This window comes from Nicotiana tomentosiformis, chromosome 12, assembly GCF_000390325.3.
Source record: "Nicotiana tomentosiformis chromosome 12, ASM39032v3, whole genome shotgun sequence".
NCBI classification, from domain to species: Eukaryota; Viridiplantae; Streptophyta; class Magnoliopsida; order Solanales; family Solanaceae; genus Nicotiana; species Nicotiana tomentosiformis.
In genome coordinates, this window is record NC_090823.1 from 11,552,315 (window position 1) to 11,568,129 (window position 15,815).

The 15,815-nt window shown below is 37.4% G+C and overlaps 1 protein-coding gene across 1 annotated transcript in view; it reads left to right on the top strand.

The window, feature by feature from the left end:
- The first annotated feature begins 2,311 nt into the window (after window positions 1-2,311).
- Window positions 2,312-15,815, top strand: part of LOC104106839 (F-box protein At5g03100-like) — a 30,375-nt gene continuing 16,871 nt past the window's right edge. Inside the window, exons 1-2 of the transcript XR_011412613.1 lie at window positions 2,312-3,534; window positions 4,001-4,171. The gene's annotated coding sequence lies outside the window, so the exon portion shown is untranslated. The remainder of the gene's footprint in view (window positions 3,535-4,000; window positions 4,172-15,815) is intronic.

Here is a 15,815-nt window from a genome sequence, read left to right on the forward strand (position 1 = left end):
ATACATAATTCATACTCATATTTCCATAATATATTCATACATGTAAGTCTAAGGGTGTAGGATTGCCTTTTGGAAGAAATCTTGCAAAACCCTCCTTTGAGTTCTTGAAACAATTTCTTGAAGATCTAAGGATTTCATGGCGGATTGAGTTAGTTCTAGAATGGAATTGATGGAATGAAACCCCAAATTAGTAGGGATTACTCACCTTGAAGATGGGGGGAGTTGGAGGTCTTGAGAGAGTGGAGGAAAATCCCAAAATTCGGTCAAGAGAAATGGGGTAAAATGAACCCCGGAATGAGTATTTAGTGTTTCGGGCGCCACAGGTGGCGTGGGGCGCTGCCTGTGGCACTGGTTCCAGTAGCTGAAAGAAATCCCAGCGCCAGGGATAGCACCCTGCGCTGCCTCGGGTGCTGGCGACGGGAAATTATTTTTCCGACACGGGAATGAGCATAACTCTCTCATAGATTGTCCGAATTCGACGATTCTTTTTGCTATGGCTCCATAATTTCAATACGGATCTAATACTTCAATCAAAACTGAATTTAGAGCTCATTCGATTAATGTGATACCACTTATACTCAAAGAAGCGATGTCAAAACATCCTAGAAATATCTAAATTAAATACCGGACATATGCCCGAGTCCAAAATCACCATCCGAACCTAATAGAATCATCAAAACTCTGATTCGAGGTCGAATATAAAAGAAAAGTCAAACTTGGTCATAATACATCATATGAAGCTACTCAAGACTTCAAATAATTGAAAGGAGCGTAAATGTTCAAAACGACAAGTAGGGCCGCTACAGTTCCAACACACCTTAAACATATATTTTTATTTTGAAATGATGTGGTTCTATTCCATGGGTCTCCTTTAATACTAGAATACGTTATTCCCCAATACCGTTGTCGCACTATAAAATATTAAATCATTAGGAAATTTTTAATGGGGCCTTACAGCGGTAGCATTCATGGTGGTGCTTCAGGATTTCAATGTACTACGTCCAAGATCAGAACGAGCTTACCGGCGGACCACTGTCGTCCCATTCTTGGGTGAGTTGGAGCACATCCATCTTATCCACTGAACTATCTAGAAGCTTTCGCTTCGGGTCGAAGCACTAAAAGAAAAAGGACCGGGAAACGCGGCGGCATAGGAACCTCGGTACCCTTACTAGTAAAGGGAAAATAGAATTGCGCTCCTGCGCACCAACTGAAAAGGCTCTTTCCCTTTTTAATACTAATAAATAAGGTAAGCTTTATAACTCCAACCTAGTCAAGGGGCTTTCATGCCCTTTGTAAAGGTTGGGTTGCTGGATACGAGATCCTCGTAGTAGGCTAGACCAAGATCTAGCCGAGAAAGGGCAGTCTTTAGAAACAACAGGTTGGGAAAGCAAGAGAACGCTCCGTGTTTTCTTATCTTCTTCCCGCCCTAGGAGTAGCACAAAAAGAGGGATTAGCATTATTGACCCAATGATAAAGCACTAACACCTTCCTCGTTGGGGCTCTGCGCACTAGGAAAAGGTTGACGCGACAGAAAGCCGACCACTAGTTATAAAACTCCAATAAGGTATCGAGAGAACTATCACAGTCAGATGCGAATTGATTACCCCTATTTGTAAACTATCCCTATTCCTATTTAGGGAGTTGAGGCAAAAAATGGCTTGATGAACCGTTCGCCACGCACAAGCCACATTCACTTGCTTATCGTAGAGGCTGTAAGTACACAGTGTCCCACAAGTAGGCTTCTTCTTCCAGAAGGCAGTTCGAGATAACTGTAACCGTGTATATATAGAAATATATCTTCGATGCTGTCATTTAGAAATGTCTGCTTTAACAATTGTTTCACCTCCCAAAGAGTAAAGTCGGCTTGATGAGCGCAGATGAGGAAGCGGGAGCAAGAAAACCAATAATCTCTTTCTTGTCCTTGTACTTGAGGTTAAGGAGCAAGAGAAGCACTTTTGCTACTGAGAAAGTGAACGGTCAGCGCGAAGGTTCAAGACTTAGCCGAGCGTTAGCGAAGCTACATTCTCATAGCGAGGTGGCTACATTCTCATAGCGAGGTGCTTCGAGTTAGCGTAACGCTATACTAGCGCCGAAGACCTCTATAATGCTGAGCCAAGGACGCTCAATCTCGCTACTATAGCGTTTCGCTAACTCGAATCACCTCACTATGAGAATGTAGCCACCTTGCTATGAGAATGTAGCTTCACTAACGCTCGGCTAAGTCTTGAAACTTCGCGCTAACCGTTCGCTTTCTCTATACAAGAGTTGTGAACTAGCTCCATTTAACCGTCCTTTCGTTTTTGGTCAGCAACTCCCACTCGCTGCCAGAAGAGCGTACCTGCACACTCCATCTCAGAAGCTATCTCACCTGTTCCTTTCTCCATTCTTCTTCATCATCACCACCTTGTTTAACACAGTCCAACATGGACCCTACCCCCCAAAACTGCCTATCTCTTCTTTGTTGTTTAACACAATACAATTACCCATTTTGATTCTTTTATCTAACCAACTAAATTTTCTTTTAAAAGTACTTTTTATGTATTGCTAAATTTTCATATGGCTCATTTTGGCTAAATTTATCAAGCCTGCCCAAGTTGGTCCAAGTATTTAGATAAACTTTACCAAATTGCAACTGAAATTTGTACTCCATGGAAATGCAGAGGAAATTCACGGCAAGAGAAGATCAAGACCGAGTGAGTGATTTGCCCGACGCAATTCTACTTCACATTCTCTCTATGTTGTGGAATCCTAAAGAAGTTGTGAGAAGTAGCGTATTATCTAGACGATGGAGGTTTCTTTGGGTGTCCGTTCCACTATCACTCTATTTCAACTTCCCTATTAGCGAAAGCGAAAAGGATACTCTTGATTACATGGCTTCCACCCATTGAGAGCTTCATTATTGGAGGAATTGCCAGAAAATTCTGAAATTCAGGGTGTGGGGCCTTAGATACGAGGACCGTATGCTAATGATATTGATTTATGGGTACAATTTGCAACTAAACTAGCTAATGTTGAAAGTTTTACACTTGGATTTTGGTCTACGGATCAACCGGGATATGATTTTCCTCAATTTGCATATAAGAATGCGCCCTTGAGGAAATTGCATATATAGTCTCGTTTCTCTTTCATTTGGGGACCTGCAATTGACTGACGATATCATGGAAAAGGTATTCTCCGGTTGCCCTCCCTAACTTGGAGTGCTTGGTACTAGATGCTATTTGGGGCATTTATCATTTGGAAATCAGCTCCGTGAAGCTGAGAGAATTGACCATACAAGATTACGGAAATGAGAATCATGATCTTTGGCTCGATATATTAGCCCCGTATATTCAAAATTTGCAACTTTTGGGGGTGCTGCTGTGAGTTACGCATGCGGCAGAGAATTGTGGCTTCACTTGTCACTGCAGTCCTTCGCTTAGAGTTTGCGTTTGACGATGTAGAAGGCAACTTGGAGAAGGAGTGTAGATATTTGAAGGAACTTCTTCACAGTGCTGCCCATGTCGAGAATCTTGAATTGGGTCCCTGGTGCACGAGGTTCATTCATACTCTTCATTATTTTTATTTTTATTTTTTGTTTATGTTTTGGGACTTTTTACTTGCTATTGAATCATCACTTTAGTAACATTAACAGTGCCACTACTTAAGATAATGTGATTGCTAATCTGGTAATCACTAAGCCATATGGTTGAACGGTGGCAGAAGATTGAAACAAGACCTTTGAACAAAATTTTGGTCATCTGAGAATAAAGAGTTTGCAATGGACAGAACAAGATGTAAAATTTGGATTGATTGACAATGATCTTACTCTTTAAGTCATGTGAATGGGTTTTTCCAGGTGCTTAAAAGTCCATCTTTGAATTTTCAAACCGACCATGAACACTTAGATGTGGCAAAACGCAGTCGTCTAGTCCAAACTGTTTTCATGAATTATTCAATAAATATTAAGTATGTCATATTTCCTTGATTTGACATATTATGGTTTATCTATTTTGTTTATTAGTTCATGTCCATACTGGAGTTGAGAGGGTGGCAGCCTCCACCATCAAGCTGGAAATTCTTAGAACTTCCATCCTTACAAGAGTTGGACTTTCCTGGAATTTGCAGCTTTCTACAGAGTTCATCGGATCTTGAGACATTGGTCATTAACTGGTGGTTTGATGACGAAGCTAGAGTAAGTTTCTGTTAGACCTTTATTTTTATAACTTCGTGTTATCCATATCAAACAACTATTGATGGAAGAAGAAAATGATATTTGTATCAACATATTTCAAATCTTAAGTACTTTAGGAAAATAATCATAATTTTCTTATTTAGACCACCTTAGTGGTATATTTTATAGATAATGATGAAAAGGTTACAAAGAGGGGGATTTGACAAGTAAAGAGAAGATTGAGGAGGTCCAGTCCTTGACAAAAGTGTAGGAGTTAAGCCTCTAATATGTAAGCAAAAAGAGTTTCTGTATGGGTGGAGGACTCCTATTTGCAACGTGAAACATAACTAGCCTGAGTACTTACTAATTAATGAGCTTTACAACAATAGCTTCTAACTTGTGGAGACTTGCTCCCCTGTACACTGTTTCCATAAGAACTAAAAATGAGAACAAGTTAAAGGAGTAGTCTCAAGTAACATGGGAGCTCGCAGAAGGTTCTAACCGGGAGGTTCATCTTGTTGATTATTGGAGTTGCTTTAGGCTTTCTTCCGAATTTTGATTTTTGAATGAAAGGAGCTTGCCATTTGTCAAGCCTTAAGTGCCTTCTAGCTTCTCTTGATAATGAGTTAAACCTGAAAAATTTCTTCTCTGCATCCAGTGGCGACTATATCCAACTAAAGCATCAGCCACACCATCACTTCTCTATAACAGTGTGTCACCTTGACGACTTCACTTTGAATCAACCCTTTATCTCTTCAATAATAGGTTCATAGCACCAAGAAGGTTTTGCAGCTCCCTTGTCGACATTCACGATAAGTAAGAGTCGGCTTCCACCCAAATTTTCTAATACAATGTTCAAGACACCATTTAAGCCCGTAGGAAAGTGTAAATGCTTCAGCCGTGTTGTTTGTTCCGTGGCCTAGTTGGACTGTATATGCCATAATGCTGCAGTTACGTGCTTATTATTCCATTTTTGTGTAAGACATTTAGCGGAACTCTTTTGTTCCCTCAATTTATTTTTCTCATGAAAATAGTCCAGGTTGAGTTGCTTTGACAAAAATTTCATGTTGTCATTGTCAAAATTGATTCTATGAGTAAGTCAATTCGACAGTCAATTTTTGTGTAGTTGTAGGAAAAATATTTTTAACAAGGGATAGTACTCACCTTCATCCAAGGAGATACAGGATCAATTTCAATGAAGCTTTGAAACATTCTTTCTTTTTTGTGTGTACCACTTTGTAACATTTTTTAAGCACTTGACATGTTCCTTGAATCTGAAAATTCATCACCTTTTTATTCTATCCACAATCAACTCCTTGGCTTTCTACTTACATCAAAGACTCTAAGGAGAATAACTGGCTTACATAGCGGATTCTTTCATGCAGTTCCTGCTGTCAAGTTACATAAATGAGGATGAACAGAGCAGGAGGTTTGAAACACGTAATTTTATTTATTTTTTGATAATCGTGGTGTCCGGGCCAGCTTGCGCGCAGCTCGACTAATTCCATGAGATACCTGCCACCTCCCACCAGCAACAGGTACCAGGTAACTCTATCCACCAAGGCTTGGATCGATGGGAAGAAATAACCTAGTATTTGCCTCCGCTGGGTTTGAAACACGTAATTTTAACTGCTCATTTCTACATCTGAAGACCATCGAGATCATTAACTTTCATGGATCACTAAGTGAAAATAAGTCTGTGATACCATTGGTAAAATATTTTCTAAAGCATGCAACTGTGCTTGAAAAGTTCGTCATTGACGCCATATTCGAAGGGAGTGATGTTCTCCAGATTATGTTATAATGGCACAGGAGTTCCTAAGCTTTCCAAGATCCTCTCCGCATGCTTCAATTGTCTTTTATTATCGATAATTTTTGGCCCCTCTCGTTCGTATTGATTACAACATACTTAATTAGCTGTTACTTTATGTTAGAAAACTGGTTATGTAGCTGATAAACAAGGTTAGGATTGTACTTTTCAGTGTCCAAGGAGTTGTTAATATTTGTTCAGTCTAAGTAACAGCTGTGTTTATTCTCTAATCATGTAAGGGAGCTTGCTCTAAATGTTTTGGGATTTCTATTCATATTGCTGAATCCTGATCATGTTTTTATACTATGAAAATTAAGGTTGAAAATTATTTTGCGAAAATAGTATTTCAAGATTTGGAAGGGGAGCATTGGCGTAATTGGTAAAGTTGTTGTCATGTGACCAGGAGGTCACGGGTTCGAGCCGGGAAATAACCTCTCGTAGAAATGCAGGGTAAGGTTGCGTATAATAGATTCTTTGTGGTCCGACCCTTTCCCGGCCCCCCGCATAGCGGGAGCTTAGTGTACCGGGCAGCTCTAGTATTTCAAGATTCATTACGTGTCCAAGGGCTTGTTTATGTTGGCCTATGTTATTATCATTGCCAGTATAGCTGATGTTAGCTGTTCTCTGTTTATGCGGCAAGAGTTAAAATAGTACAGACATATCTTGATATTTGTAGATAGGGCAAAGAAAAAGGGAAATGAGATTATCTAAGCTGAACCTGAATATGAAATTCTTATAAACATACAACTGGAAAACTAAAAGGTTGTATCCACAGATTTTGATATTGCACCAGAGAATTTTGTTTAGAGAGTTGGACTCGAACTCTAGCACTGTATGTTTGGAGTTGCACTTTTAAAAGTGCTGAACTGTGTAGTACATGGTGCTGGAGTTTCACCAGTAAAAAAATTTCAAACTTCAGCATAGTGTGTTAGAGTTTCACTAGAAAATTCTTCGAAATCTAGTAGTCGTTCATGGAGTTCTTCCGTATTTTAGGTAGAGGTATATTTGTCTAAATATTTTTCCGTTAGAAAGAAATGGCTAAATACAAGGAAGCACTTCTCTTTCAATGGACCATACACGAAGCAAATCTGAACTGTGAGTTCGAATACCAGATGATTATACAAAAATCTCATAATTTTGTTAATAAGCTAAACGATCATTTAAAATACATAACAAATGTATTTATTATTTTTCTTTTATTTTTGTATAAGTAGAAGTAAAAAAAAAATACTTGAACTAGAGTTATAATTATTTGTTTTTTTTAACGACTAGATGCATGTCCAATTATCAAATCTCACAAAACGGGCCACATACATAGACAACCTCCTTTCTCTACTCCTTACTATGTACTATTCTCTTTCTAAATTTTTCTAAAAAAAGTACTACTTCGAATATAATTATTTCCATAAATTACTTTTTCTACGTTATAAGTAAATTTAGTGGACATGGAGTGAAAATCTAGAGATAAATATAAGTAACATTGCATTTGGTTAAACTATGTTAATGTAAAAGCTAATTTTTACAGTAATATGTATTTGGTATGTAGAGGACATGTTTTGATGAAATATTGAGCATTTAAGATCTAATAATATGTAAATATTGAGAATTTTTTTAACCTATCTATGCATAATTATAAACCTAATTATCACTATTAAGGTGGTTTTCATTTAATTATCTAGCATAAATATATTTATCAATTGTATATAAAGTTAGAGATTAACTCCAATATAATAAACCTAACTAAAATCTATTAGAAGCTCCATTGACAATCATTAAAAATTTCGAATATCTGAATTCAAATGATTAGGAATATCTTTTAGAGTTTAATTATATGCCGATTTTGATTTTTTAGGGAGTTGGGTGTTGTTGCAAATTGTATGCAAACTGTATGTAAGTTATATGTTTTGTCCGGATCCTATACAACAAAAAAGTTGTATATAAGTAATATGTTATCACCGAATTTGTATATATTTTATAAAAAAAACACTAACTATTTGTTGAAAACCCAAAATCAAGTTAAAGCAGGTAAATAATATACATTTTTTGTACTTGCAGAAAAAATTCTCGAATATTAATTGGAATATAAATATAAATTTATGAGTTCAGATAATCATGAGAAAAAAATATCTGCCTACATATTGAAAACAAAAACTATACTAAAACATGTGATATATATATATATATATATATATATATATATTTTTATTTTTTTTTTCCAAAAGTAATTTTCATCCTACCAAAAAGCAGTTAAAACATAGGCGGCGCGATGTCGGGACATTAAGTCGCTAGTCATTAAGCTAATGCAAGTTTTAAGTCACATGCGTGGAATGCGATTTATAAGTCGCGTGACACTAATCCATTTGTAAGTCGCATTGCTGGGGCAGCGTAATTTTTTTATTTTTTTTTTTGCATGCATGCCACCTTGTGATGATTAAAGTACTTATGCAATATCTTGTAAGTCTTTAGCTTCTACTATTCCAGTATTCACTGCTGCAGTTGGTCTAATGATGATAGGTTTCTGTGCTTAAATATGCTAGTTATGAGCATAGGCGGATCCAGGAATTAAATTTTATGGGTTCAACTTTTAAGGTTTTCAGCATTGAACGAATTATATGTTTAAAGTTATGGGTTCATATCTACTATTTATGTAATTTTAATAATTTTTTACACATAGTTTTTTATTCCGCGTTGAAAATTATGGGTTCAATTGAACCCGTCAATTGAACACAACATCCGCCCCTGGACTTATGAGGTGTTCTTTATATTTTTGTAGCAATGTGGGTCATGCCTGCCTCTGTGGGTATTACTAAATGAAAGAAACAACAGTGTGTTGAAGGAAAAGCAGAAGCCACTCCCGACTGAAAACTGTTTTTTTAGTGTAAATTCACTACTAAAAATTCGAACCGTCCAAAAAAATCGATCAAAGTGGGTCGGTAATGGCCAATAACAGTTCAAAACGCAACCATTTACGCGTGGACGGTATTTTGAAGGTCGGAAGAGCATACCGACCAAAGTTGGTCGGAAATTACCGACCAACTTTAGTCGGTCAATTAAATTCAAAAAAAAAAATTGCCCAAAAAAACGACCAAAGTTGGTCGGTATTTTAATTATGTAATTAAAAAGTGCACCATCTGGGAATCAAACCGGGGTCTGTACTGTGGCAGAATACTATTCTACCACTAGACCATTGGTGCATTTTGTTTTAAGACTGTCTTTTATTTCATTTATACTCTTTAATTGTATTTTCACACGAAAATAACCGACCAAAGTTGATCGGTTTTATTAAAAAATAAAATTACCGAACGAATTCGGTCAGTTTTTTTAAAACGACGCGGTCGGTTTTTATAATATTAATTTTAATTTATTTTAAATGAAAAACCGACCAAAGTTGGTCGGTTTCTTGAAAAATAAATTTTGCGCGACTCAAAAATAGTTTTTCGTATTTTTGCGCCAAAGAAAACCGACCAAAGTTGATTGGTTTCGTAAAAAAAATTAAAAAATAAAATATTTTGAAAACCGACCAACTTTGATCGATTTTTTGGCCGATTTTTTGACCGACGAAAATTGGTCGATCCATCGTGGTTGATTTTTGCCTAATTTCTAGTAGTGAAACTGAATTAATGAGGCTATTCGTGTGATAGATTTTACCTTCAGGACTAGCCTGAGTTGTACATAGTTTTTGTACTCATCAGCACAGTCAAGGTAAATCTTTCTTTACTTATCGAAAGAAAAAACATTATGCTAGTTAGTTAATTAAAAGCTCCAGAATAAAGGGATGATCCGGGTACTAGGTCCTTCTCTAGTTCAACACTGTAAAGATAAATATAGTTGATGTTCGATGTGGCATGGCATCTATAGGAAGAAATATGATAATAGAATGATCAGAGGCGGATTTAGGATTTATATTCTATGAGTTCAACATTTATAATTTTTAGTATTGAGCCCAGTGGCGAAGCTAGAAATTTTTTCAAGAATGTTCAAAACTTGAAATAAGTAAAAAAACATTCCGGCAAAGGGTGTTTAATATATTTTATATACCTCTAAAACTTAATATTTTACCTATATGGGTGTGTTTGGTATAACGAAAAATATTTTTCGTGGAAAATATTTTCCAAGAAAATTTTCTTGGTAAACAAATAGTCATCTTATTCATTTTTCGGTGTTTTCGGTGTTTTCGGTGTTTCCGATGTTTGCTACGCAAATTAAGGAAAATAACTTCTCAAGAGTATTCATAAATAATTTAGATACAATAAACATAAAGCCATAAACTTTCGAACCAACAACCTTCTGAACCCACAAATTTCATAAACTTCCGAACCGTAAACTTTCGAACCCGTAAACTTTATAATATCTAAGCCCGTAAACTTTCAAACACATAAACATCCGAACTCATAACGTTGGAACTTGTAAAATTTCGAACCTGTAATCCGAAAGACGAAAAAACTAAAACTGAAAGTATTTAAAAAAATATTTTTTTCCCCGGGGTTGGGAGGGGAGGGGTGTGCAGAAAAACGAAAAAATTGTACGGGGGTAGGGGTAGGGGTGCAGAAAAACGAAAAAACAAAAATTTGGGATGGGGTTGGGTGGGTTGGTCAGGGTGGGGAAGGTTGAGACGGAGTTTTGGAAAATATTTTCCCTTCTCTTGATAAGGAAAATATTTTTCTCCAATTTGAGGAAAATGAGTTTATAAGAAAAATATTTTCCAAAATATTTAAGCCAACCAAACATGAAAAAATCGGAAAAAATAGGAAAATATTTTCCTTCATACCAAACACACCCTATATGCGGTGTAATTTTTCGATAAAGGGTGGTCAATTGAACACCCTAATCAAAGTGTGGCTTCGCCCCTAATTGAACCTATTAAAATTTTTAAAGTTATGGGTTTAGATTCACTATGAGTTTGCAATTTTAATAAATTTTTACGCTAAATTTATATTTGCATCGAAACTAAACATCTTCATAGGGAGACATGAGCATTTTGTATGGACTGTTCAAAGACGGTGAAAACTTGCTAAATACAGAATTTACCTTACCACTCGTCTGAGTAACCTACTTGAGTCTAGGTGACAGATTAATGGTTAGGACTGTTAATTGTAACTATGTTGATAGAGCCAGCCTCTTGAAAATCATATGTAATTATTTTCTTCACTTGCCATCAGTTAGGCACGTACTTATATGTCCTTTTTGACAGGTACTAGCTGATTAGAGTGAAGGGGAGCCTAGGCGTAACTGGTAAAGTTGTTGTCATGTGACCAGGAGGTTACGAGTTCAAGCCGTAAAAGCAACCTCTTGTAGAAATGCATGATATGGCCGCGTACAATAGAGTAAATGCCAACAGAATAAAGGAAGGATGCAAGAGGGTGGAGATGTTTGAAGATGTTCGTGTTGTCGTATGATTAGATGTTGCTTGCTCCGGAGGATAGTACTACTTCAGAACAACAAGATGCATATCAAAGAACTCTTTGGAACAATGGTTAGACATCCCTGTTTCAAAGAAACCTTGTTTGTTTTAATCTTGAACAAGTACGATTTGTTCGAGTAGTAAGGTCGCGCGTGTACTGTTGGACTCTTGCGAGTGGTTCAGTAATTTAAGTCCAGTGCGGACTCACCATATTAATCAGTTTTTAGTTTCTTGGATGGTGGCATTGGAAGTTTTGGGATCAGTTTTTGTCATCCTTTTGTATGATTAAGGTTGTTGTAAAGATAGAGTTGCTTTTGTAACATGAGCAGGATGCCTTGTCTGGTATTACTCCTTTGATGTAATTTTCTTTTTTTTAAAGCCGCAGAAATGTATTCTACAGATGAACATGCATGTCTAAAAGAGAGTTAAAGCATAGCCAACTTGAAAGAGAGGAAATCGAAAAAATTCAACTCAATGATTGTTGGGAACAAACCCTCACAAAAATAATATTTACGGTAATAACAACGGAACAATAATGTAGTACCAGGATACGGTAATCAACAAGAATAAAAAGAACAACAAGGACACAAAGATTTTTACTTGAAAAATTCTTTTGAATAAGGGAAAAAATCACGAGCCCGAAAGGAGCAAAATAATCCAATATAATGAGGAATTTTATACCTAGTAGTCCCGAGTAAATTACTCCAGGGACTACTATCCACACAAAATAAATAACCTTCTTTTAAGATTCTCACATCACTACAATATCACTCACACCCTCTATTTTCTCTCACAGACTACACTGCATGTGCATACCTCACACTGCTCTCTAACTCTCACTGATATTTCTATAAGATTGTGTGATGAAATGAGAGCCGGAACTCTCCTGTTATAGGTGAGAAAATGTTTCCCATGACGACCAAAATTAGTTTTGGTTATGCAAGTTGCAAACTTAAAAACTTGCAAATTGGCAAGTTGTTATCCACCGCCCAACTTAGCCAATCATCCTCTTGCTATTATTATTTTTCTTTTTCATTATGGGGACGGACCCCATAATCTCCCCCTCCAGACCCATTCACCTGAAGAAGGTAACACCGAACTTCTAGCTTGAGTCCATACCAACAAGTTCTTTGCACAACTCGAACATGTCTCTCTGTACCACCTTGGTCAACATATCTGAAGGATTCTTACTTGTATGGATCTTCTTGACCAACATAGATCCATCATCTATCTTTTTTCGAATCCAGTGATATCTCACGTCGATATGCTTTGTTCTTGCATTATACATGGTGTTTTTGCTCAGGTCTTTTGCACTTTGATTGTCACAATAGACTACATACTCCTTTTGATACAATCTAAGCTCTTGAAGAAACCGTTTCATCCATACCATCTCTTTGCCAGCTTCAGTAGTGGTAATATACCATGCTTCAGTTGTAGAGAGTGCGATACACTTTTGCAACTTCGACTGCCATGATATAGCCCCCCTGAAAATGTGAACATATATCAAGTAGTAGATTTACGATTATCAAGATCACCTGCCATATCAGCATTCGTGTAGCCCTTCAAGATTGGATCAGATCCTCCAAAACACAACCAATATCCTATGGTACCTCTCAGGTACCTCAATATCCACTTGACTGCTTCCCAATGTTCTTTTCCTGGATTTTCAAGGAACCTGCTAATAACACCGACTGCATGGGCAATATCTTGTCTGGTGCATACCATTGCATATATCAAGCTTCTGACTGATGAAGAATAAGGAATTCTAGCCATGTTCCCTTTCTCCTCCATTGTTGTAGGACACATCTTCTTACTCAATTTCAGATCACTAGCCAGAGGTGTGCTGACTGGCTTAGCATTATTCATGTTGAAGCATTCCAGTACATGTTCAATGTACTTCTCCTGAGACAGCCACAACTTTCTGCTTGTTCGCTCTCGAACAATCTTCATTCTAAAGATTTGTTGTGCTGGGCCCAAGTCCTTCATATCAAATGACTTAGAAAAATCTCCCTTAAACTTTGCGATCAACCCCCTTGTCTTTTCCTACAATTAACATGTTATTCATATACAACAACAAAATAATAAAGTTGTTGTTAGAAAATCTTTTGAAGTATACACATGGATCAGAATTTGTCTTTATGTAAGTTTCACTTTTCATGAGTGAGTCAAACTTCTTGTACCACTGCCTTGGTGCCTGCTTCAACCCATAATGACTTTTATTCAGTTTGCACACCATGTGTTTTCTTTCACCTACTTCAAATCCTTCTGGCTGCTCCATATAGATCTCTTCTTCCAAATCTCCATGAAGAAATGCAGTTTTTACGTCCAACTTCTCCACTTCAAGATCTAGGCTAGCTGCTAAGCTCAAGATTGTTCGAATAGAAGTCATTTTGATAACAGGTGAGAAAATTTTGTCAAAATAAATACCTTTCTTCTGTTCGGAGCCTTTTACCCCCAATCGAGCTTTGTATCTAACCAGCTTGCCATTTCCATCTTTCTTGAGTTTAAAGACCCATTTGCATTTGAGTGGTCTTTTACCTTTTGAAAGTTCAACCAACTTGTACGTGTCAGTTTTTTTGCAGATATTCCATCTTTTCTTGCATAGATTTTATCCACTGGTTCTTTTCTGGATGGGACAGCACATCCTTAAGACTTTCTGGCTCCCCCTCATCACTGATGAGGACATACTCTATGGAAGGGTACCTGCATGACTCTACCCTTGGCCTCTCTGATCTCCTTGGAGGTTGAGGTCCTGAGTGGGGTACTCCACTTGCTCGACATCATCATCAAGGTGCTCCCCCTACTCAATAACCTCACCAAGTTGCTCCCCCTGCTCGCAACCTCATCGGTCGTACTTTCTGCACTTGTGGGATAGTTACAAGTAGAAGGAATGGTAACAAGGTTAGGGATTATACCATTCTTGGCCTTCTCTGGCTGATCATCTACAACTCCAACTTCACTTTCTCGGAAGATTACATCTCTGCTTCTAATGACCTTCTTCTTTATAGGATCCCACAATCTGTACCGAAACTCTTCATCTCCATATCCGATGAAATGCAGGGAACAGATTTATCATCCAACTTTGTTCTCTGCTCCTTTGGCACATGTGCAAAAGCTTTGCAACCGAACACCTTCATATGCGAGTATAACACCTCCTTGTTGGTTCAAAATTTCTCTGGGATGTCAAACTCCAATGGAATTGATGGACTCCTATTTATCAGGTAACATGCAATCTGAACTGCTTCACCCCAGAATGACTTAGGCACTTTAGCCATTCTAAGCATGCTTCACACCTTCTCAACAATGGTGCAGTTTATTCTCTCAGCTACACCATTGTGTTATGGAGTTCCAGGAACTGTCTTTTCGTGTTCAATCCCATGGCTCGAATAATACTCTTCAAATTCCCTTGAAGTGTACTCACCTCCATTTTCACTTCAGAGACGTTTTAGCTTTTGGCTTGTCTCCCTTTCCACCAGAGCATGAAACTTCTGGAAAACTTGAAACACATGATCTTTGGTTTTCAAAATATAAACCCACAATTTTCGTGAAGCATCATTAATAAAAGTAACAAAATATTTTTTATCGCCCATCGATTCATTTTTCATTGGACCACAAACATCAGAATATACCAAATCAAGTATATTCAATTTTATTTCAGACGATGTCAGAAATGAGATTCTATGTTGCTTACCAAATAAACAGTAGTCACAAGGTTTTACCGTTTTACCTTTGGCATAAGAAATGAGTGATTTCCTGGCAAGAATATGCAATCCCTTATCACTCATATGACCCATTCTTTTGTACCACAAATCTGCAGAAATCTCATCTTGTGCCACATTCAATTCACATCGGCATATTTCTGCATTTGTCCTGTACAACGTGCCATGAGCAACTACCTTTACAATCACCAATGATCCCTTGGTGAGGCTCCACTTTTGATTTGTAAAATAGTTCTCGTATCCATCTCGATCTAAAGAAATTTCTGAGATCAAGTTCATCCGCAAACCAGGTACATGCCGCACGTCCTTTAGAACCAATGTACATCCGACATTTGTCTTGATACAAATGTCACCAATCCCCACAATCTTTGAGTAACTTGTGTTACCCATTCTCACAGTGCCAAAATCACCTGCTACATATCTGCAAAGATCTATTATCGGTGTGGCATTGTAAGATGCCACTGTTTCAACCACCCATTTTGACTCTGGATCTGCCAAATGCATGCATTCTTCTTCCTAATTTTTTAAAAGAACAACAATATCATTATTTTGCATCATGGCGGTTATGTTGTATGCATTCTTCTGGCCACTGGTTTTCACCTTTGCACATCCTTGGATTTGGAAAATCTCTTTTGAAGTGACCTGGTTGATCACAATCGTAGCAATTTTCGGCTCTTGATTTGGATCGGTTCTTAGACTTCTCACGAGATATGGATCTACCATAATTGCTTGAAC